This window comes from Belonocnema kinseyi, chromosome 2, assembly GCF_010883055.1.
Source record: "Belonocnema kinseyi isolate 2016_QV_RU_SX_M_011 chromosome 2, B_treatae_v1, whole genome shotgun sequence".
Classification (NCBI taxonomy): domain Eukaryota; kingdom Metazoa; phylum Arthropoda; class Insecta; order Hymenoptera; family Cynipidae; genus Belonocnema; species Belonocnema kinseyi.
In genome coordinates, this window is record NC_046658.1 from 143,361,270 (window position 1) to 143,387,264 (window position 25,995).

Genomic DNA, 25,995 nt, shown 5'->3' on the forward strand with positions numbered 1-25,995 from the left:
TAGAAATTTAATCCTTTTGGTTGAAAATTTTATCATTTTTGGTCAAAAATGCAATTGTTTGGTTAAAATATCAACTGTACATCTTCTTGGGTTTGAAAGTCGTTTATTTTACTAAGAGTTGAACTAATTTGTCAAAAAAAGTACGTTTTTTTAACAAGGTTTGTTAATTATGACTGAAAATTTAACTATTTGGTTGAAAGTTTAACTCTTTCATTGAACACTCATATTTTTCGCTTAAAAATTTCAATTTTTTGTAGATAATTCGTCTTTTTTACTTTAAAATTAAATAATTTCTTTAAAAATTCATATATTTAGAATAACAAATTTCCAACAAAATAATTACATTTTCTACTAAAATGATAAATCTTCAACAACAGAAGAAGTTTTAATTTTTGATTAAAAACGGTTGAACCTTAAAAATAATAGCGTAATTTGTATTTTTTAACCAGAAATCTCTCAAATGTTAAGTCATAAAAATTTTTAAACGGTTATTTCGTATTTTAAAATAATTTAATTTAAAAAATTATAAAATTGAAAGGTGTTAAGTGTTTGTGTTTTATATGTATGAATTATTGAACGTTTAAATGAAATATTTATGAATTAAAAATTTTTTTAAAGCAATTGTATGTATTTCTGAATTGGATCAGAGATTTTTTGAAGAAAAAAAAATTCAGATCTGGGACAAGCCATTATAAACAACAATTAAAAACTATACAAATTTGAACAGAGTGGTTAGAAATAAAAAGCATTGATTTGTTAAAATTGTAATGAGCTAAATTTTAAGTTTGAACGCTACAATTTTAATTTAGAATAATATTCAAAATTAATTTAAAACTTAAAATTATTTGAAATTATTTGAAACACGATGTCGATTTTTTCAGATTAAAAAAAAGCTTTTGAGAATTGTAAAATATTCAAAAAGAATAACAAAAATTGTTGTGATTGCTAAGACAATTGAAAATGATTTTTTAGTTTGAAAAATTAATTTTAAGTAAGTATTTGAAAAGATTTTAAAAATTAATAAAAAAGGAATCAGGACGATTTTAAGGCAATTTTTTTATTTTGCAGTTTTTTTAATTTTTGGAAAAAATCTAATTAACACAATAAATCAATTTTCAACCCAAAAGTTTACTTTTCAACAAAATAAATTAATTTCCTATCAAATAATTGGTGTTTTAACTAATAAAATGTACAGGATAAAGTTTCAAACAAAAATAGAATAGTACAATTTCCAGATAAAAACTGTGCTAAAAAATTGAATTGAACAAGACAAAAAACGAATTTTCAACAAAAATGTTAAATTTTCAAGGGAAGAGGTGAATTTTTGACCAAGAAGATTAATGTTCTATACAAAAAAAAATGATTTTCCAACTTAACCAATATAAACGATTAATTTTTAATCAATCATATAATAGTTACATTTTCAGATAAAGATAAAAAATTTTTTAAAGAAAAAATTAATTTTAAACAAAGTTGTTAAATTTTCGACCAATCAGATGAATTTTCCACGACCTTTTAACAAAACACATGATTTCTTAACCAAAAATGGTATTGATTGATTGTCGGTTTCAAAAATGTATTTTCAACGAAAGAGATGAACCTTCAAATAAAAAAAAGACTATTATAATATAACATAATTGTAATATTATCATTATAAATATACGTATATATTTATATATATAATAGTATTAATATTTATATAATTTATATTTTATACATGAAATAACATAACCTCAAAATATACGCATATCAAGAGGCGCGCGATCTATTCAAATTAGGAGAATCGTCAGCATCGGAATCTGGAAATATTAAAATCCCAATCTCCTCAATTTATTTCAAAGCAGTTAGCTGTTAGCAGATAGATATATAAATAGAATCGACGAAGTGCTCCGACCGGCAATCGTGCATCTTCGAGTTTTCAAATTCAGAAGAGGAGAAATGGGTTGCGCGCGCAACTCAGTCATTTACAGCGTCTCCTACTATATTCACACGGACATAGCCCTATCATAGTATTGCACCGCATCTCGTTTCAGATCTGGGATCACTGAGTGCAACGGCACACTTCGTTATATACGGCATTTACAAACAGCACTTGGAAAAAAAAGACTTAAGTCTTATTTTTCTCAAAACCTTATTGTTAATATTGTTTAAACTTATTGTTGTGGACATAACCTTATTGTTTCTGGCTACGTTTTTGAAGACTAAAAATTTTTCTGCTTTAGTTTAAGGAAAATGCCTTCATCTTTTTGACAAGCGATTCAATCCTTTAGTCCTGTTTTACTGCAATTCTCAATTAAGAATCGATTAGCCATTTTATTATAAGTTGCATCTCCAACAAAAGCCTTGCCCTTGTAAGAGGGACTCAAAAGATTAGCAGCTAAACTTACAGGTTTAATAACCTTCTTTAGACGCTTTTCAAGAATTGAATCATAAACATCGTTGCACACCGGAAATTGCACTACCTTATATCAGTTGATAAGCAAATTCTTTTTCCACCACATTGAACAAGCTTTCTTTCGAGTTCGGGAGTTTTGAACTATTTCAAACCAAGAATTCAAAAAAGATCTTTCTTCATTTGCATTATGAATAATCACAATAACATGCTTCTGGTTTTTAATTGAATTTTTTCATCCATATAAGAGCAAAATACACTTTTCAATTGGTGTAAATTAATGGTGACTTAATACCTTTCTATACATTTTATCCAAAATGGAACTACTCAGCATTTTTCTCGTTGGTGGTACGTAATCCGGGCACAAAGTTTTTGTAAATTGCAGAATTTAACGATATTAAATGGAATCATGCAGCCAAAAAAGAATGTAGCTAAGTCTTCATCCTCTTTTGACATACTTTGAAAGATTTGATAGACTTGTCGGTTGAAAACATATTTTCCGTAAGCGGTTTTACGTTTTTCTGCTAAAACTGATAATAGCAGTTAAATTAAGATACTTCTGAACGAAATTTTATGTAAAAATATCCCTTTTAAAAATCCTTAAGAAAATCCTCGGGTTACTTTCGGACAAGGAAAACGCGAAGATTAATTGACTCACTTGCAGATTTCCTCGTGTTTTCCTCTTTCGAAAGTAATACGAGTTTTTTCAGTAGTGATGAAATAATTATTTTAACATTTTATATTTTTACACTCTCGTTAGGAAATTTTTCTCCTTCTAAAGAAAAAGAACACAAACGTCCAAATATACTAATAAAAATCACCATCTCCAAATGCAACACTCACTTCCAGGACATCTTGATCATTCGCGATACTTCGAGTTTCTTTCTGACCATTTACTCCATTGTTAATATTTCGGGTGTTTTCCTGCTGTGTACCTTTCTCATTTGTAAAGTTTATGGCCTGCTTACAAATGTCCCTTAAAGAGAAATAGAAAATATAATTCTGTACTATTTTAAATAACTTAAAAGCTTTAGCTTACAAGGTTTCCATTATTAATTTAGAATTAAATTAATTAAATATGTTGTATGAATATGTCATATTTGATTTAAGAATGCACTGTGCAAAAAACTTGCAGTGAAACCTCATGAATCATCTTGAAATCTCAGAGAAATCTTCAGATATTAAATTAAATAGTTAATAATGAATTATTATAATGAACCATCTTTAACAAATAGATAGGTGTTTACATACCTGTGGGCCTTTAGTCGCTTATAACGTGTGCTTTTGAAAACTTTTTCACAAAGTAAACACTTCGGAACATTTTTACGCTGCAACTTCTGGTGCTCGAAATTTGTTTCCCCATGGTTTTCCCCCATGAAACTTTTTTTTTTTAATTGTTCCTAATATTTTCAAGCTCAAAATTCAAATTAAATCGATTGAACAGCTGTACAAGAGGTTATGTCAATGATACGTTTCTACGTATATTACGTCGTTTATGTATTATACGTGGAAAACCTCGAGTAACATATCACAACCCATCTCTGGTCAGAGATTTGGAGTCAATTTTCGACGACTTATTCTGGACTCCTCGAGTAAGTAATGGTCCTGGTGCTTATTTTTAATTAATAATACTATGATAAAGAGGGGTCAATGTGTTATTAATGATTAATGATTAATGAGTTATTAATGATTAAAACGATTACTTTTTAATAAAATAAAGAAAGTGCTGGCAATTTAATTCTTCTATCCGCTCATACCTTTTTTTACAGAAATTGCTAACTCCTAATTCGAGAATTTATTAGCTATGGAAGGAAGGGAGAAACGTCTGCAATTACCTGAAGATTTGGCTGCGGGTGGACATTGATGACTTCCAACACTTACCAAAGAAAAAAGAGTGGATTGAATGGAAATTTTTTGAATCGGAGAATTTAAAAATTCTGATTGAATGGAGTTGCGTTTATTAGTTTGTGAAATTGTCGATTAATTCAATAAATCACAAATTTATGGTATGTATTATATACAGTATTAACGGGTTTGTAATATGAAAATTTGTGATTCTATATTATTGAATGATGTAAAATAGCCCCTTAACATTATTATACCTGCAATAATATGTACTTGATTTTTTTTGTAATATTCTGTTTATAATTAGGAATAAATTTTGCACATTTATTTGTCGCATATTCCTTTTCCGACAACGATTATCAGAAAAGAAAATTTATGAGAGTACTTTGTTCACTAAATTAACAGAAACGAGGGTTAGCGTTTGCAAAGCTCAAAATAAGGACCCTAACTTACAAAACCTCTACAATATATTTAACAGTCTAAAGATTTAGTATCGCAGACGTTGTTAAAAGGTACTTGTAGTACAGAGCCAAAGGAAATTATTGAATTTCGCAAACAATATCATCAAAACTTTTTCCCCTTAGTTTATAAAAAAATGAGATAAATTAAAATTTTGAATAATGATTCAGAGATTTTGTTAGACTATTGCAGGTCAAAAAGCTAATTTTCTTATTTAGGTGAGCCATAAAGTTTATGGAAAATAGCAAAAGTGTGGGTGGTATTATCCAGCTTCTAATACAAAAGTTTATGATTTTATAATAATGAGTGATTTAGAGTAGCTCCTCAATATTACTTTTACCTGCAATAATTTGCACAGGGCTTCTTTCGAATATTTTTTTTTTATGTATAAGAAGAACTTCTGTGCATTTTACTGTAGTATAAACCTTTTTCGGCAACCATTTTAAAGAAAGAAAATTTATGTGAGAACTATCTTTACTAAATTGACAAAATTAAAGGGTAGAGTTTGCAAAGCTCAAAATAAGGACTTTAAGTTACATACTTCTACAATATGTTTAGCAGACTTAAGTTGTATTATCGCAGACATTCTTAACAATTATTAATAATGAAGATTATATTAGAATGGGTGGTATTACTTAGGTTCAGTCTTTGAACTGGAAAGTCCTCGTTCTGATCAATTTTCCAATGCTTTAAGCTTTATCCTTTGTATCTCCTTAGCCGCTTTATTTTGTGCAATTTTTGCGTCGAGTTTCTTTCTTAGAGACTTAGAGAGTCTCAGGAGAGCTTCTTATAAAGCAAGTGGAGCCATTATAGGTCTGCAACTAAAAATATTGTACATATCCTGCAGAAACAAAAGCTCAGCTAACTCAAACTGCGTGCTTAGGTTACAGAAAAGAAGCTGAAAATGCTAGAAATCACAACTTAATGTCAGGGAAATACGAGAATGAAGGGTCCTAACAGCAAGTCGCTGTAAGACAATGTACACTTACAAACTACTTATATCGAAATATCGCTACTTCATTCGCACGCTTCCAGTTAACGTCCGTTTGTCAGACAGTGCCTTGTAATGCCTTTTCAAGGTGTCGATCTTTGTGCAACAAGCTTTGCAGGCTATTTTGCAAATTATCGATTTCAAGGAGATTAGAAATACGTTGCCAAGCTCCTTTATGTCCCCTGGAAGAGTGGGAAAACCATCTCTCGTTTTCCTTGTACGTTCTGATCAGGAGCTTCATCTCAGGAAACGTCGACACGTAGATTTTCGACGTATCTTTTGCTATGATGAATATTAAAAGTTAAAAAATGGAACGTAAACCTTCAAACCTGTTAGAAGAGTTAATTTAATTAAGAAAAGGAGACATTGAGTTGCGTTATGGACTTCACATAGTATACTACAGAAATCACATAATATTTTTATTAATCATAATAAATTATAAAATATTTTAAATTACCAATTGCGGCAGCCAAGCTATTCGATGCTGGTACCTTCAGAGAGGGAGTACAGTCGACGAGTTCATCAAAGTTATATTCAGCAGATTCTCAGGAGAAACAAAAGTTAAAACAATTAGTGTGGTTTATGAAGAAGTATAACAGAGGGGTTTATTCGACGAAGTCGATGATGAGGCTAACGTAGTTGACGATGAGGTTAACGTATTCAACGTATTATTGACTAAAAAAATCAACAAAATACATTAATCTTCAACTAAAAAAATCACGAAACTTCCAAATTAAACACGATTTTTCAACACAATATTTCACTTGTCAACCAAAAAGATGAAGTTGGAACTAAAGAGATATCTTTTATATTTTAAATGAAAAAATTATTTCTCAACCAAATAAAAGAAATTTTGAACCAAATAGTTCAATTTCCAAACATATGAATTTTCAACCAATAATCTGATCTTTAAATTAAAGAAGATAATTTTTCTCCCAAACCTGAAATATTTAAATTATCAGTTAAAAAATTCATTTTCAGCCAAAAAAAACTTTGCCCGCTGTGCTCTGTTCCTTCAAGTTTTCGCACTTCGTGCTCGACTTAGATAAAAACAGGTTTATTTTCAAACCGTTTATTAAAGTCGACTTAACCAAGACATTTTAGAACTTCTCTTTAAAAAAATCACTTCCAGAAATACATCGATCTTACTCGTTTGTTATCGCGCCGGGAACTTTGACTTTGCTCGACTCCAGAAGCACAAATCGTCATACGCCTTGATGTTATGTTTCTTTATAGATAGCTTACAATATCCTCTACATTGTAAGCAGAAATTTGCACATACCACGTTGCGCTCGATTTACATTTTGGGATGTTAATTTTACAAGATAATTCCTATCGAGCTCAGCATCATACATTGTGCATGACCCGAGTTCCTCCGACTTTTCTATTGGGTAAAAATTGTTTGCAAAAAGAATGCAGAACTTCCTACGTTTTCCCACGTGTTTTCATAACGCGAGGCTTAAAACGGATTTCGCTTGTTTTACAATTGCTCTTTATATTCGCAAACTTCTTTAAATGTGCTTTCAACTTATAGCGCGTGCTGGCACCGCCAGCCGATGGCGACTTATAAGTAGCAAATTAAAAATTAATGAATTGCTTATTATTTTTGCGTGTTTTAACACAGTTTATCCTGAGTTGAAAAAAGAACAGTTAAATTTTCAATGTGAATTAAAAACCCAATGAGATATTTAATTGTTAGGCTGAAAAGAGAATCCCTACATTAATTTTTGAAAAGTTCAAGAAACTAAGGAGATATTAAAAATTAAGATTTTTAGTTATTTGGTCTTTTTAGTTAAAGAGAAATATATTTAGGGTCGAATATTTAAAGTCAAAAATTGAATTTAGATCAAAAGTTTATTTTCGCACGCATTTGAACATTGTTTTTAATAGGAAAAATAAATTATAATTTCACGCCCTTGTAAAGAAAGATTATAATTACATTTGATAACAAATTTAAGACTACTGATAATAAAAACTACTTGCGTCTTAAGGCCACTGTTCCAAAATGAAAAACAGCTACAGCAGCCTATAAAATTGTTTTTTGAATAGAAGGAAAAGACAAAACATTTTTCTTACCATTAGCAAGAATATATTTCTGATTTTACTTTGATAGTTGCGAAATTCTTTAAAGAAATTGTTTTAATTAGAATAAAATTCATGAAAATCTCTACACTCATTTATAAACACTTTTTTTTATGCAAAAAGTCGTAATACGAATGTTTTAATTTCAAACTTTGGATAATTATTTTTAGAACTTTCCGCTGTCATTACCATCACACGTCCTTCGATTTTCAGTAAAACCACTAAGAACTACGTCACGAAAAATAATGTCCACTTTTTTCGTAAACCAATCACAACGCTGAACTTCAATGCAAATAAGAGTTTTTGCAGCGTTGGCATCACTGCACCAGTGCTTCTTGCCACTTCCCACTATTCGCACAGTCATTATCATGACGTCACACCAGTGGTTCTAGTACTCCCAGTGAATTCTAGAACACAGCCTAAGCCGTAGAGGGATGAAGTGCGCATGTAGAGTAGGCGCACAAGAGAGTCTGGCTAAAAGCCTTTCGGCTAAATGTTTATTATCCAAACGGTAAAGGACTTAAATCCAACGCAGAGAATATAGTAAAAGACAAAGTAACTCAATCCTTAGTTGATTTTGGTAAATTTCCAAGGATAATTTTTGAAGTAAAAGATTGGGTACAATGCTGCACTCAATTATAATTAACAGTAATATTTAGAAATGGGCTTCGAAATTTAGTCTTATAGTTAAGTTAAAATTTCAACAATCTTATGATAAGATCTATTAAAATAATCGAAGCCGGATATCAAATTCATACTATTATATCCTTTTTTAACAAAAAGCATAACAGCGAAGCTACGCTTAAACTCAGTCGGTTTGACATTCAAAATTTCGTCTTCGTCCGATTTTATAAAATTCAAGTCACTTCGGTGTTCTTTCGTTAAATGATGGCTTATAGCCTGATGATATTTTTCATGTTTTCTAATGCTATTTTTGTCTTCTTTGACTACGTCTTTTCATTGTCAAATGATTTTATCTAATTGTGTATCTACTCTGAGAACTGTTCTATTAATTTTATTTTAAATTCTTATTACATTTTGTGAAATTTGGCCCAAAAAGGATATAGAAATAATTGGTTTCTTTTGCTCGATAATAAAAGTGGTCTGAATGAAAAGAAACGTATGATAATAGAATAGCTGAATCAACAATATTTTTAATAATTCCAATTTTATGTTGTATTTGATCAATTAAAAACCGTTTAAATATCACCTGAGTTAGTCGCTTTACGAAACCAATTTGTTTTTATCATGTTATTATCATGTCTTGTTAATTATAAATTTTGAAAAAGACTCATTGAGTTATAAACCTCCTTTTTAACTTTTGATTGTAGTTTATTATGATTAGAATTAGAAAGTGAAACAACAATGTCGATTTGATTCTCAGGAGTAATAAAAAAAGAATCATCAACGTACCTAACATATATTGGAATGTTGAAATTAAATTCCCTCAATATTTCGGATTCCAAGTCTTGCATAAAAATCTCTGATAATATAGCTGACACTGGAGACCCTATAGAGGTACCGTAAGCCTGCTGATATAAGTTATTATCTAACTTAAAGAAATTGCTATTAATTAAACTTGAAATTCTTTTTTTGAATTCGGCTATAGGAAGTCTTGTATTTTTCTTTATGTACTTCCATCTAGAGTCAATGCTATTGATAATTAAATCCAGAGGAACATTTGTGAAAAGAGAAGTCACATCAATAGACATCATTAAATAACCATCCAGGATTATGATATTTTTAATTTTTTGTTTAAATTTCGATGGATTTTTTACCTTTTGAATATAAGGTGGTAATGAATCAGAAAAAATTTCGCTAAAAGTCTTTGGCAACAAATAAGCAGGAGTACATATAAAAGACGCAACCGGAGTTTTTCATATGTATTAGAATCACCCAGAATACTTTTCGTTTTATTAGTTTAATTTTCATGGTCCAAAACAACATTTGTCGGCCTTCGTTATTAGAATTTTATCTTCATTCTTACTTGAAAAGCTATTAGTTAAGTTTATTTTTTAGAGATGACCTTGTCAATTCCAGAAATTGGTTGTGGTTGCTTTAAATCATTGTTAGCCAACGATAAGACTTTCTTGCTAAATTCATCTTGATAATTATCCGGTATATTATGTATATTAGACTCTAAATCTTTTTAAATCTCTAAAATGTGGCTAGGGCTATTCGAAACAAATTAAGTACTGAACTTCTCCTCTAAACTCAAAATATCAGCTACCTCCAAACAAGAATCCAATTCCAAAAAAATTCAATTGTCTAACTTCTTCGACAGTTTTTTTTAGCCATTCAGGACATTTTTAAACCCGGAGGTATCTTTAAATCAATTACAAATAAGTCAAAAGTATGGGTCATATAATTCATATTTTTTGCAATTTTTTTCAAAAAAAGAAATTTTATTCTCTATTACTTTTCGAACTAACAGGGTGGCGCTAGCTTGCCTTTAGCTCAGCGGCGCCCTCTAGAAAACTCATCAAAAAAAAAATTAAATAAAAAAAATTACTAGTTTAGACTTTTTGCTATTTTTTTGCTTTAGAATGTGATACGAATTGCTTTTGTTGTCAAATTGATAGTTGTGTATTGCTCGATTAAAAATAATCTATTTGAAAAATGTACGTTAAGAACAAGTATGAAACAAAATGTTTACGTCAAATAGTTAACAGTAAAATATAAAATAGTTAAATTTAGCGTCGAAAAATGCAAAAATACAACATTGAGAAGCTTCAGCTTTCTAAAAGAAAACAGGATTCGTCTACCGATTGTATTTTGGGAAATGAAAAAACTTTCGAAAATATATTACGTTTCTAGTAGCTTAATCTTAAATACAATTAATTTCCTAATTTAGGAAACATAATTTAAATGATCAAAATGCAATGTCTTATGAAGAATTTAAACATAGATACAAAACCTCAAAATTAAGATTATTCACATTACTCTGAATCCTTTTTCTTAATTTTTACAATGAAGCATCTCTACGTCGCAACTCGCAATTGTTTTTTAATTCAGCCACTGCAGGAAACATTTTATTTTCAACCTGTTTATAACTTATATTTTTACGCTAGACTATTTATAATCGAGAAAATACTTTAAAAGCATCTTTGAGAATTGTAGTCAACATGTTATTTGACTTCCCCTATTTATCATCTAATAAAACATTTTTAGTTGCTTTTTATTTCAAAAGAAGTGACCAAAGTTACGTTTGATCAACAGCGTCCTCAACGGCTAAAAAGAACCTCATTTTCATTGAAACCAATACCTTCCATTTCAGATGTGAATGTAATAATTATAAAGATCATAATAAAAAATGTAGAGTGATATCATTATCTACGAAGGACAATCTGGAAACTAATAATATCGTTCTCTCACATACATTTGAGATAACGACTACTTATGTATACACTTTTACTCTGATGATGCAATGGAATATTTTTCAAATACAGTTGTTAACCAAATTATTCACTAAAGCATTAATCAGTTTTCTTCCTACTTTGCGAAAATGAGGATGGCCTATACTTTTATTTTCACTTTGGCTGTCATCATTTATTCTTTTGGTAAATATGATAATAAAATTCATCTATAATGGTTATTGTGTTTGATGTGACTCATGAATGTATGCGTTTAATTTATTATTAGGCTTACTACAAAGAAATCACATTTGAACTCAATATTAGAATTTGTTACTAGATAGCTTAAATTTTTTAATTCTACGGCCCAATTTATTCAGAAGTGAGTAAATTATCAACCTGAAAAAATGATCGCCCCTTACATATCAAAGTACAAAACTTTAACATGCAAAAGTAGCCGTGCAGTATTAACGTGCAGTAATGGTCGTACAGTATCGCCTTGCGTAGAAAGTTTTAAATTGACCGTGCCATGATCTTAGGAAACCCTTGTTATTTTCGAATAGGTGTGTTGTTAGACAAGTTTATTAGTCGAAAGGAGGACGTGAAACCAGGGAGGATTGAGATATTTATTGCCCTGACTTGATAAACATTTTTATTATAATCAATTCTGAACCAATGAGAGATGCTATTCAGTCTTTTGCTCAATTCGTTCAAAGCTAAACAGATCCATACTGCACTGAAAGAGTCTCCTTAAAGTCTAAGTATCATTGCACGACTTGGGAAGTCTATGATACGTGGGCCGATTTTGTAAATGTTTGAAACGTTAAACAAATAGTCATGCGACAGAGAAGGAAACGCTATCTTGTAGTCACTGTATGCCATATGCCAATTACTTGGATGTTTTCGAGTTTGGGTAATAATAAGAGTGTCTATAGTGACTCGATCCTTTCTGCCTCTGTTTTTTGGAAATACATGCATAGTATCATGGAATACAAAGCCTGCCATCAGGTATGCGTATTTGATGATCTTCTAAAAACACCATGTGTTGATCTGGAGCTTTCCAGGTACTTGCCCTTCTCAAAATAGCTGAACATCTAAAGCTGTGATGTTTTCAGCTACATTACAGAGCTATTTCTTGCTCTTGCTTTTTCTATTTGGAACCAAGCAGTGCCCAAATTGCTTATGTTTATTTTGAAGCAAAACGCACGACCAGTAGTTATTCATGTCTTTCTCTGTCTTTCCATCTACCTAAAATGTTGGATTTTGTTGCCTTCTTGAACTATTTTTCTTGAACCGACGCAGTCTAGCAGCAAAAATATTAGGCCTCTGCCATTGGAAGTCTATTATCTTATTCTGTATAAGTGATATTGATAATTTAATTTGCCGAGCGTAGATGATTTTATTAACATGGTATATAAGCCTTCTGGTTCTATTTCCTTTTTCATATTAAGTTAATGCACCTAATTTGCACTCCAATTTATTGACCTGAATATCCAACCTAATCTTCCATAGTGGATATCGATCCCTTTCTGGGGCAAAGGATACATTTGTAGTCCTAGTTCTACAACACAGAGTTCTAACGCTTGCCACAGCTGCACAGGTGTTCTATTACTGCAAGCATGTCATCTGTGATTGTAATCTTGGGCAGAGAATGCCTTTGTGTTGGTTCTACATGTTTGAACTGTAGTAGGGTATGTCTAAAATTTATTTCCCATGTCCTTCAGGGGACGTTCATCAATAGGAAGCTGCTGTTCAAGTCCCATTTTGATGGCAGGTACTTAAATAGCAAAAAGCCAACTGTTTACAGATAATGAGCGTTTTTTATCTACTATATTCTGCTTATTTATTCTTGTGGCTAGCACTGGGTACTTGCGTCAGAAGAGTCGATCATTTTATGTTCTGACGCTTAGCTCACTTTTCGTTTTTAACAAATAAAGCCGCATAATTATATTATTATTATTATGATTATTACTATTAACAGCTATCCACCCGCAGGTACACATGACCTGGCACTTCGGTACCAAACGTGGTCGCGAACGTACAAGACATTATTCGATTCGCTTGTAGCAATCGTTATTTCGGCGAAACCCTCATGATTCCACGACAAAAGTATTTAATCCCTGTGTATTGCGTTTGCGTAGCGTGATTCAAAAATTGGATGACGCGCCAGCAAATCTTATATGTCTTAATGGCCTCAAGTCAATAATGGTGCGGTATTGAGGGAAACTTCTGTTGGAGACTTGGTCCTTGCAACCATGGAAGAATCGACAGGAATATTTTTTTATTGAGTTACTGCCTTTATTTCTGGAAAATTAAACACAAAGTTTTAGTGATAGGCCATCCCGGCAGGGGAAGCTGTGGTCACTCACCTCTCGTGTTCAAATTCGCTGCGCTATAATTATTCATTATAATGAGTTTGAGCATTGTCAGTTCCTGGACATGATAATAATTTTTAATCCAAAATCTGAATAAATCTAGCTAAAAGTGACTAAAAATTCAGAATAAATAACAAAGATAAAAAAGTGAGTTAAGTGGATGAGACGGCGAGCGTTAATCAGTTTTAACCTAAAAGTATGTTTCATTTGACAGTAAAAAGGGAGAAAAATATATTCTACAAAGAATTGGATATATTAATAACTATTTGTTTTATGGTGGTTTTTGTATAACACAAAATCGCTTATTGTCAATATGGCTATCGAAGCGTTTATGCACTTGTCTTCTACAAAAAAGTGTGTTTATTTAGAAAGAAAAATATGCGGTGGAAGTTAAGATACTTAAGAATTATTGCGTCTAATTTGTATCTAATCATAAGCAAGATTATTTTTGAAAAAACGAACATTGAATTCAGCCAAATACGTTAGACAAGAATTTGCTGATAAATAATGAATCTTTTATTTCTTCTTACAGAATGCAGTTCACAGTCCGATGGCAATCCTAATAAAGAACGTAATATTAGCCCTTCTTCTTCTGCTGGCAATCTATTTCTTCTTGCAGAATATTGTTCACATATCGCCAGGAATCCTAATAGTGAACACAATTTTGCTTCTTCTTCTGCAGGCAAACAACATTCACCTGGACAGACTTCTACGGAGGAGCAATTTTTTGGTGTCAGATCCGAGTCTCCTGCAAGTATATCTCCTGCTATTAAAGTACTTGGATATTCACTTAAAGAACTTGGACATGTTCGTCTAATTCCCCGCACAAATCAAAACCTTCGATTTGAATTTCGAAGTTACACTTTTGCAGCTGGTAAAAAGATTAGTTGGAAAAGAGACGGAAGGAGCTTTATTCCCGTCCCACCCCAAAAATATATTGTACTATCAACATACAATGGCGACATTTTTGCAATATTAGAGTATAGCGGGTTTCTTCGTGGAATATACAAGACACAAAAACATAATCCTAGAGCAAAAATAAACATGATAAGCGGCGAAATTGATCTATTGACCACAGATGAAATTAGAGATTGCCCAGTAGGCAAAAATCACCCAATCTTCCCAGGCTGCTTTATTAAAGCTTATGCAGAATACGATTCACTACAGTACGATTGCAATTTCAATAACGAACATAATCCTGGTCCTCCTTCTTCTGCCAGACAACACTCACGTTACGGGACACCTACAGAGGAGGCCCATCTCCGTGATAGGTCCATTTCTCCTTCGGGCAGGCCTCTTTCTGATCAAGTACTTGGATGTGCATTAGAACAACTTGGATATCTTCGGCTCATTCCCCACACAAATGAGGGCCTTCAATTCGAATTTCGAAAATATGTTTTTCCTTACGGTATACCAATTCGACTGCGAGCAGAAGGTAGCACGTATGCTCTTGTGCAAAATCAAGAATATATTGCATTATCAACATCTAATTGTGACATTTATGCAATATTGGAATATGGAAATGTTCTTCGCGGAATATATAGCACAAATAATCAACATTCGCGAGTTAAAATAAATATGATAAGCGGAGTTTTTGTCAATATGACCCCAGATGAAATTAGGGACTGTCCAGTAGGCAGAAATCACCCAATCTTCCCACAAAATTACAAGAAAGCTTTCTCCAATTACGATTCACTACAACCTGAATGGAATCCTAATAACGAACGTAATCCTGGTTCTTCATCCTCTGTCAGACAAAATACATCTGCCCGGGCAGCTCTTGAGGGGCTTCCTCTTCGAGTCAGGTCAATGTCATCTCCGGGCAGGCCTCCTTCTGAAGAAGTACTTGGATATTCACTTGCAAAACTTGGATATATTCGGCTTATTCCTAAGGCAAATCAAAACCAGCAATTCGAATTTCGAAGATATGTTTTTCCTAGTGATAAACCTATTCGCATGCGAATAGATCGGAAGAGCTATATGTTTGTACCAACTCGAGAATATATTGTATTATCAACATCCAGTGCTGACGTTTTTGCAATATTGGATTATAATGGCACTCTTTTGGGAATATATAGGGCCAATAAACTTCATTCGCGAGTAAAAATAAATATGATAAGCGGCGAAATTGATAATTTGACTTCAGGTGAAATGAGGGATTGTCCAGTAGGCAAAAATAAACCGATCCTTCCAAACTGTTTCAATAAAGCTGTTTCAAATTACGATTCACTACAGCCTCAACAAAATTCCAATGACGAGCGCAATTCCGCGCGGGGATTCTTGATATGAAGTACTTTGAGATGCACTAGCCTAAGTTGAATATATTCGACTTATGACCATAAATATAATTGTTTAAGCAAGATGATAAGTTTACTCCAAAATAGTTATATTTTTATCCAAAGATGCGGATGTTTAATTAATAAAAATTATTCCTAAAAAAAAACAGTTAAAGCTTATACTTGAAAGAGTCGAATTATTTTCAAATAAATCGAAAAAGTCACACGATCCTAGCTTAGTACCCTTTCTGAAACTGTTACCTCGTGATAACAAAAGATTATGAGGTCAGCTCAAGACTGGTTTCAAAAGTAAACCTGAAAACGCAAAATTTCGAATCATGCGTCTTGTAGTCAGTCATTTTCCTTTATGTATAAAATAAAGCACACGTTTTTAATCACTAACAATAATGTTGGTTATTTATTTAGAAATTATTTTTCTTTCACAGTTTGGAATATTCAAAGATCTTTAGATCCTTTTTGATGAATAATTTACAAAACATATTTTATCTTACATCGTACAGTTTGGACAGCTAACTGAATTTGTTGAAAAATATAATTATTTATATGAAAACAAAAATTATGTGTGGTATCCAAAACATTGTATAACTGAAGCTAGCTGTAAAAATGGCTGGACAAGGAAATCCTTTATCTTTAGTACATAAATATATAGTATATATTTGAAAATGATTTCCCGTAGTTTGGAAAAATAAGGGTGACAACTGAATTGCGCCCCAAATGCGCTCAAATATGCCACCGATAAAAATTTTGGCGCCACAAAACTATTAGTTATATCACGTGTTACGCGAATAGGGCTAGCGTGATGATACCCTCCGCTCTCTTGAAAAATTAAAATGTAAATCACATGAGTCATATCTTAGTGATTCTTTCTTAACAATTTAAAAAATAGCTCACATTTATCCCTAGCTCCTGATTGGCTGCTCTTCCTTCCATTCCTACTGGCGAATGAAGTAGTAGACGCAACATCAACACTTAGCATCTCTTAATAGTGAAAGTGGGTTTTTATAATCGAGAACCTATTTTTAGAGTTCTTATTTTTCATAAATATCGAAAAACGGCAAAATAACAAATTTTAGATTCAGATTTATTGTGAGAGGAGAGAATAGTCCAATCTCTAATATAAAATCTCTAAACGATATTGTCAATTTCTATTGTCACAATACTCGATTTCATTTCTATGCGCGTGCGACACGAGACGTCAGTGGGTTAGACAGCATTGGAAAATATCGAAAAAATTGTCACGATTGCTCGTTCATTGATAGCTACACGCGGTCGACAGAGCAAAAATGATCTGCCTTGATCTGCGCTTGCTTGGATTTTAGCATCCCATTGCATCGCCCCCACTTTTCTGTTTTCTTACGATCCGGAGGGGAATTGTCAATTAACCTAATCCAACAGATGGCGCCACAAAAAGTAGGTCTTTCTTTTTCATTGAATTTCATTAAGAAAAATCAAAAATAATTAAAAACTTGATGCTGTTTGCAAATAAACGAAAAAAAATAAATAAAAAAATAAGTATAATTATTAATAATTATTTAAAAAAAGAAAAAGTCATGAAAATATGTAGTTCCATATGAATAAAATTTAATTTTGTGATAAATTTTGAAAGCAATTCGAACTTTATATTTTTGTAATTTATTTTGCTAATATTATTGATTTTATTATTTGTTCAAGTCAAACAAAATGATCTTTTGTTAAAATTATTAATGTAGCTAATGAAAAATTAATATTATTAAAGACCTCAATGACAAAAATATTTAAAACATATACATGATCAGAAGAATTAATAAAAAATATATGACGTATATTGTATATTGAGGGAATAATTTGGTAAAAAGTTAATGAAAAGACTAAAAATGAGAAAGTGAATATAATATTATTTAATATAATGTATATATTTATTTGAATCAAACCGAATATCATATATACATTTATACAGTGCAATCATATATTTTTTTGCTTAATCTTGAAAGCTTTTTTCTTGCTGCATTCAACCCCTAATAATTGTATTAAAACATTTTTATTTAAAGGAGATTTTGATTTAAATAGTTAATTATATTATTGCGAACCACATTTATAAATTAAACAGGCTATAAACTATTAAAGTCTATAAACAAACGTACCGTACTCAGGACGGAGTGTAGGAGGAAATTAACTTTTTTCGTTCAGCTTGAAACTCCGAACTTTTGTCGTCTCTATTTGTTTATAAATAATTTTTCTACTCAAAGCATAGAAAACTGAAATTTGGTATATAAAATTTTTTACGCTTTGATAGCTGATCAGGAAAACTTTATCTTGTCTAAAATTAATGTTCAGGGACTCATAAAATACAAATAATTTGTTTATCATTCCATTTATTCGTTGGAAACAAATTTGGAAAACAGATTAACAAATGGCCTTATTATCGGTAAAATTTTTTGGTGCTAAAAGTGCTTCACATTAATTTAGGTATTACATTCAATAACAAAAATAATTTAGAATTTTATAATAACTATTGTTATAAACAATTCTTGAGGAAAAATATTATAATTTGAGATTTTTCAAATTATTAATTCCTTCGAGAGCCAGGAAGACTTCAGGTATTCCCTGAAACAATAAATATTGAATAATATTTGATAAAATATAACAATTTAAATTTTTGTAAATATGTTAGATAAAGAAATTCAAAATTTTGGTCCTTTCGCATAGAAATGCTTTTTTTACACTTGATATGAATAATTCTCGTGAGAAAATATTAAAATGTAAGGTTTTATCAAAAATTTCATTTTCTTTAATCGATACAATGGCTACGGATATTTCTAAAAAATGTATCTTTGATCATCTTTAATGGAATATAACAACTTACATTTTTATAAACAATTTACACAAAAAATGTCCCAATGCTGGTAGTATCGCTCGGAAAAAGTCGAGTTTACAATTGTAATAGATTGGAAATGAATCATAACACTACATGATAACATTCACTCAATACAAAATTTTTTGACAATAACCCACCGACTTGGCCATCAAAGAAAATTTAAATTTGATAAAACCTTAAGTGTAAATATTTTCTCACAGGAATTTTTAATAACTGTGGTTATTGTTAACTCTTCTAATATTTTTGTGACTAGCAGTCATTCGTCCAATAGCTTAAAACATTTCCAGTGCAAAAAAAATATCTATGCGAAAGGGCAAACATTTAAAATTTGTTTATCTAATTTGTTTACAAAAATTCTAATTGTTATATTTCATCAAATATTATTAAATATTTATTATTTTAAGGAATACCTGATGTCGTTCTGGCCATTGAAGGTAATCATAATTTGAAAAATCTCAAATTGTAATATTTTGACACAAAAATTGTTTATCACAGGGGTTATTATAAACTTTAAAATTATTTTTGTTATTAAATGTCATTCCTACATCAATGAGAAGCACTTTTAGCAAGGCTCTTGTTTTACCGATAATAAGACTTTGTTCATGCTTTGACTGGAAGAATTATTAATAAAAAATAGAGGGGACAAAATTTCGGAGAGTCAAGATCTATAGAATTCAATGATCTTCAAATTGAAACAGAAAAATTCAAAATCGCAAGAAAATTGAAGGCTCTGGACATTTTTAAATGAAAAAAGTGCATTTCTTCCAAGTGTGCGTCATTAGTACAGTACGTTTGTTTATATATTGTAATAGCTTAAAGTCTGTTCATTTTGGAAATGAGGTTTGTAATAATATAATTAACTATTTAATTAAAAATATTCTTTAAATTTAAATTTTTAAATAAAATTATTAGGGTCTGAATGCAGCAAGAAAAAAGCTTTCAAGATTAAGAAACAAATAATGTATATTAGATATAAGTAATATATTTTTCAATGATTCTTCTGATCATGTATATGTTTTAAATATTTTTGTCATTGAGGTCTTAAATATTATCAATTTTTTCATTAGCGACATTAATAATTTCAAGAATAAATAATTTTGTTTAACTTTAACAAATAATAAAGTCAATAATATGAGCAAAATAAATCACAAAAATATTAAGTTCGAACTGCTTTCAAAATATATCTCAAGATTAAATTTTCTTCATATTAAACTACATATTTTCATGACTTTTTCTTTCTAAATAATTTGTAATAGTTACTCTTATTTTTTCATATATTCTTTTTTGTGTATTTGCAAACAGCATCAAGTTTTTAATTTTTCTTGTTTTTTCTTAATGCAATTCAATAAAAAGGCAGACCTACTTTTTGTGGTGCCATCTGTCGGCTTAGTCTAACCGACATTTCCCCTCCGGATCATAAGAAAACTACTACTGGATACACATACGCGGTCGAGGCAGGGGCCTGGATTTTAGTGACGTTCATTAGGTACGGTGCGCGTCTTCACTTGAGTTTTACATACGTACGCGAGCTAGAGCCAATGAGCGTCACACAGTTCGAGCATGCGCAAGTATTTTTGGATCACTATTGGGAACAAAAATCGAATCAAAATTTGAAGTCGATAATACGAATCAACGCTTCTACTTTACCACCACCTTGCCACCCGTACCGATGCAATACAGGGCCCCTGCTTGTTATTTATGATCGAATTCTTATTTCTATTTCGTAAAGGACATTTTAAAGTCTTCAAAGCATTTGAACAAGCTATCTCAACCATTAAATATATTTACCTGAGTGCCTGCGGAGAATTTCTCAGAGCTTCTTAGAGGCTTGAGAATCTTTAGCATATACTCTGAGATTTCTATCGGCAGGGTTAGTATATTTTGAATTACAAGTTAATGTTTAAGTTATTATTTTTTATTGATATAAACATTAATACTAAGTAATATTTCTCTTAATCATGGAATTTGTAATAATTTTTGTAATCAAAGTCCATTGCTGGTGTAAAATGCGACAACTTTTTGAGATTTTGAGGTTAGGAATTAATTTTAGAATATAACAGCGAACTGCTGGTCGCAGAATTAGATAATTTTTCCCCCTTTAATGTAAATAATCTGTATATCTACAAAAATCTGTAAAATATTTTGTTCTGCTATCAAAAGTTACGAAAATGTACTACAAAAACTTTACGAAAGTTAAGCTTTCACTCATTTTTCTTAATATGAAAAAATACTCTGTGTTTTAAATAAATTGAAAGTTAGTGAAATTTTTTATACAACTTTCACAAAAATTTCATTCGAATTTGTAAAGTTTTTGTGGAAACAGAAACTTATTTAGTTGAATCCCCAATAAACAAACAAAGATTTTAACAAAGAAAAATTATTTTATACCAAAAAGACGAATTTTCAAATATAAAAATTAATTTTGGATAAACAATATAATTTTTCATCCTGAAATTGTACAGTTGAATTTTTAATCAGCTTTTAACAAAATATTTAAACCCTAATCAAAAAGATCAGTTTTCAAACAGATAGTGGAGTTATCAACTAAATAAGATAAATTTTTAATTAAAGATATAAATATAAAACCAGAAATAGGATAATTCCTTTTCAGTTAAAAGAATTATTATTTAACGACAAACAATTGAATTTCAACAAATTATTTGGAATTTTACTAAAATAGATGCATTTGATGATACTCAGTTCTACTTTCAAGCAAACAGATATATTTTCAGCCAAGAAGAATAATTTCATATAAAAAAAGACGATGTTTGAAACAAATAATTGAATTTTCAACACAAAAATATCAATTTGTTATTCAAAATTTCAATGTTTCACCGAAAGTGGGATAGTTAAATTTTTAGTTGAAGAATTTAATTTTTGAAGAACAAAAAAGGAATATGCGACTTAATAGTTTTGTACTTAATCACAAAGATCAATTTTCAACCAAGAAGATTAATTTCCTACCAAAAACACGAATTTTCATCGAAATATGTGTATTTTCAAATAAATGGTTGAATTTTCAACTAAAAAAGATCAATTTTTAATTTCGAATATCAATTCTCTACCAAAAATAATATAACTCAATTTTATTTTACATAAATTAATTTTTACTAGCTATGAAGTAATTTTCAAAAAAATAATAGAAACCTCAATGAAGAAGATGAATTTTCAACCGCGAAGTTTAATTTCCTACCTTAAAAAGACGATTTTAAAAAAGTTACATTTTTAACAACAAAAAAATCCATTTTTTTTAAATAATATTTTTCTTTCGAAAATGGTATAATCGAATTTTTCCTTAAACAAATAAATTTTCCACCAAAAAAGGAATTTTTAACAAAATAATAGAATTCTCGAAAAAAAAAGAAATTTCAATTACGAAGTTTATTTTTGTTACCAAAAATGACGTATTTTCAAAAAATTCTGAATGTCTAAATAATGTATCAAAACAGATAAATTTGTTTCCTAATAGTTCAATCTTTTACAAAAAAAAGATCGATTTTAAACCAAAAGGATTAATTTTCTACCAAAACAGAAAAATTAAAAAAATTAAATTATTCAGTAAGAAAGGTCAATTTTAAATATAAAATATCAATTTTCAACCAAAAGTAATATAAGTAGATTTTACCATTATCGAAATTAATTTTTAAAAAAATAGAAATTTGAAGAATATACTTAAATTTTCAATGAAAAAGGTTCGTTTTAAACCGAAAAATGGGCCAAAAACTGGACCAAAAATGGATTGGAAAGTTAAATTTTCACTTCAATAAATTAATTTTGAAAAAAAAAATTGTCAGAAAAATGGTTGAATCCTAAATCAGCAAGATGAATGTTCAAACAAGAAGATTAATTTTCTACTAAAAAATACTAATTTTTAACAAAATCCCAAAATGTTTTAACAATTAGTTAGATTTTTAACTAAAAAAGATCACACTTTAATTTAAAAAATTAATTTTGTATTTAAAATGTTATAATTGAATTTCCGAAAAAAAAAATTTTTCGAAAAAATAATACATTTTTTTACCGAAGAGATGAATTTTTAACTGAAATTATGAATTTTTTAACTAGAAAGACGAATTTTCAACAAATAAAGAATTGTCAGTTAGGAAATTAAAAAATTTGTTCCAATTGTTAAACCTTTGACTATTTTTCTGTAAAACAGTTATCGGGGAGACTTGACCAAGATTTTCAGGGGAGAGTAACCAGAGTGGCAACAAGCTTATTACATGTGTTTTTTTACCTATAGGGTCATTGATTATTATAATGCGCGTTCAAAAATGTTGCTAAATTGATTTATAAAAATTGTGGTCTAAAAATACAAAGTTCGTGAGTTACAAAATTGTAATAAATGATATTCATCAACATTAGGTTTAAATTAATTTTTAATAAAAAAGCTCATTTGGAATAAAATACTTAAATTTCATTTTCTAGCAAAAAATATAAACTCGGTTGAAATCCTATTATAAAAGATTAATTACAGTTTCAGATACAAAACTCATCCCTTGGTGTCTTCTATTATTTTATGCTAATATTTTGTAACATTCATTAAATATGTATAACATTGAATTTTCTCGACGACTTGTATAGAAAGGCGCGATATTTTTTAATTGTGTTATTAGTTCCAGAAAATAACTATATTTCCTTAGGTTATAATGAAGATCTACTCATATTAAACTAGAAAAAATGTAATAACGAAACTAAAATTATAGAGATCAGTCATTCTTGAAAGGAAGCTCATGGACATAATAAGTAATAGTTTTAAGAATTACGTTTGAATAGTTTAACGCCCGCAGATATTTTTTTCAGTTCGCTATCTATTGATCAGCAATAAACAAAAAATTAACCCTGATCGAGACTTTTAATGGCGTTTCATTTCTTAAGGATACAAACTTTTGCTTAAGCCGCAAAATTACCGAAACCTAAATTTTTTCTTTGGAAAATTCATTAACTGTATCATTTATTCCAAAATGTAATTGAATTTCACGATTTTCTGGTGCAACATAACATCTAGGATGAAAAGAGTTGTAAAAGTATAAGTTTTTAAATATAAATTATGCGTGGAACAATCCTCGAAGTAAATAACCTTTAATTAAGAAAAAGTTAATGAAATAATTTAACAATTGAACTTAAGTGAAAGGTTAAACAAACAATTCGGGTTTAAATAGAATGACCAAATATCTGTGCAAAATATCTCTCATCCAAAAGAAGTAATTCACGTAAACGTTTAAGATGTTTGCAATTTTTATTATTCATCAATAACGAAAGTTACGTAAATTAAATGAATTAATTTCAATTTAACTCGTATGAGGACATGAACCAATGGGAACCGGTTTCTTTTAAGTTTCCAATTCATTGAAACCGGTCTGAATTCAATGTAATACGAGGGTGCTTTAAATATGATCGAGACAAACGCCGTAGATGGCGCCCATGTATTTTTTGATGGTCGTGGCTTGAGTATGTGATAGCTCTGTCCCTTACGAGCAGTGTGGCATAATTTTCGTCGGGAGCGCATGTTTCACGCGCGTGCTACGACCATGAGTGAACGTCAAGTGCCGACCGCCGTTGCGCAACGTATTGTCATTCGTTTTTTAGTGCAGGAAGGCGTTAAAAACACGGAAATTTTTCTGTGTTTGCGAAATCAGTTCGGTAGTAAGTGACTGAGTAGGGCAGCTATGTTTAAATGGGCCAAAGCATTCAAGGATGGGCGTGAAACCGTCCAGAATTACCCGCATGATCGTCGACCGCGAATCAGCATGACACGAGACAACATTCGCCACGTCGAAAAAATGATTTTGGAGGACCGTAGGATGAATGTTCGAGACCTTTCGGCTGAAATCGGCATCAGTATTGGTAGCGTAGAACACGAACACCTTCAATATCGCAAAGTAACGGCACGATTGGTTCCTAAACTGTTGAACTTCGAGCAAAAATTCACGCGCCCTCATACCGCGCGTCTCACGCTCGATACAATATCGGAATTGGGGTGGGAGGTACTGAAACCCCCCCTCCTCCCCTACAGTCCAGATTTATCACCCTGCGACTACCACATGTTTGGACCCCTGAAAAAAGCCATCTGAGGTCAAAGATTCAACACCGACGGCAAGGTAGAGGAGTTCGTGCGCACATGGCTGTCCGAGTTGCCCAAGGAATTCTTTGATACCGGCATCAAAAAACTTCCTGAAAAGTGGGCAAAATGCGTAACTTGTGAGGGGAAATACCTAAAAAAACTGTTAATTTTTTCGATGGTAAATAAACGTGTCAGAGTATTTGTCTCGATCATATTTGAACCACCCTCGTTATTAACAAAGGGTGATTTCCAGTGGGTGAAAGTAAAAAATGTTTTATAATGAATAAAAGTAATTTTTTCGTGTTCTGAAATCTTCGGCTACATAGTGTGACATACTCCTTGTCATTTTTCGCAGAAAAAGGTTTCTTTCTCGAGCATCTCTTCCCCAGTAAAGTATTAGTTCCAGGAGAATGTGAATTCAACTAGCAAGCCTTTCCCGAACATCTGTCCTTAATGAAATATTAAGCTTATGATAATTTTGAATGAAAGGATAATTCTTTCCCGGTTATCACCACCCTACTGAAATAATTATAAGATAAAGACACTGGGCCATTGCCGAACAAGCATTCCCGGGGCTTCTGTACCTTAGTGAAACATGAAGTCCGTGACAATGTGGCATCTATAGAAAGTATTCCACGGGCATCAGTTTGATAATAAAATATTAACACCATGGCGCTGTAAACTCAAGGGACAAGTCTTCTTTAAGCATCACTTCCTCGTCAAAATACTAAACTTAAGGCTATGAAAAGATAGTCTGGTGATAAAGCAAGTCTTGTTAACAATATGATCAATTTCAAGACGGAATTAGAATATTTAAATCTTTGTTACCAAATCAATTTTCAATTAGAAGAAAACTAATTTCGATTACAAAGTTCAATCATCCTCCAAAAAAAAATTTTTTGAGAAAGTTCTTTTAAAAATTACATAATAGGGTATTCCAAGTAATTCAAAAAGCCTTTTTGTCATTCCTGGCGATTTCCAAAAACTTAAAAAATTTCAATTAAATTTAAAGTATTTTATCAAATTTTAACAGGAGGATTTCATCGTGTTTCAAGGGATTTAAAAACATTTAACAAGATTTCGTCACTCAATTGTAAATAGATTTTAATGTAATATTTGTTATCAGCATACTTTGATGGTGATAGTTACACAAATGCTGTGGAGTTACTTCAACATTTGATTAATCAGATAAGAATAATGTAAATTTTGAACTAGTGAAAAAAAGGGGAAGTTTTATTCAAGGTTTTTTTTTCAAAAAGTTAAATTTTTTAAAAATAAGGCAA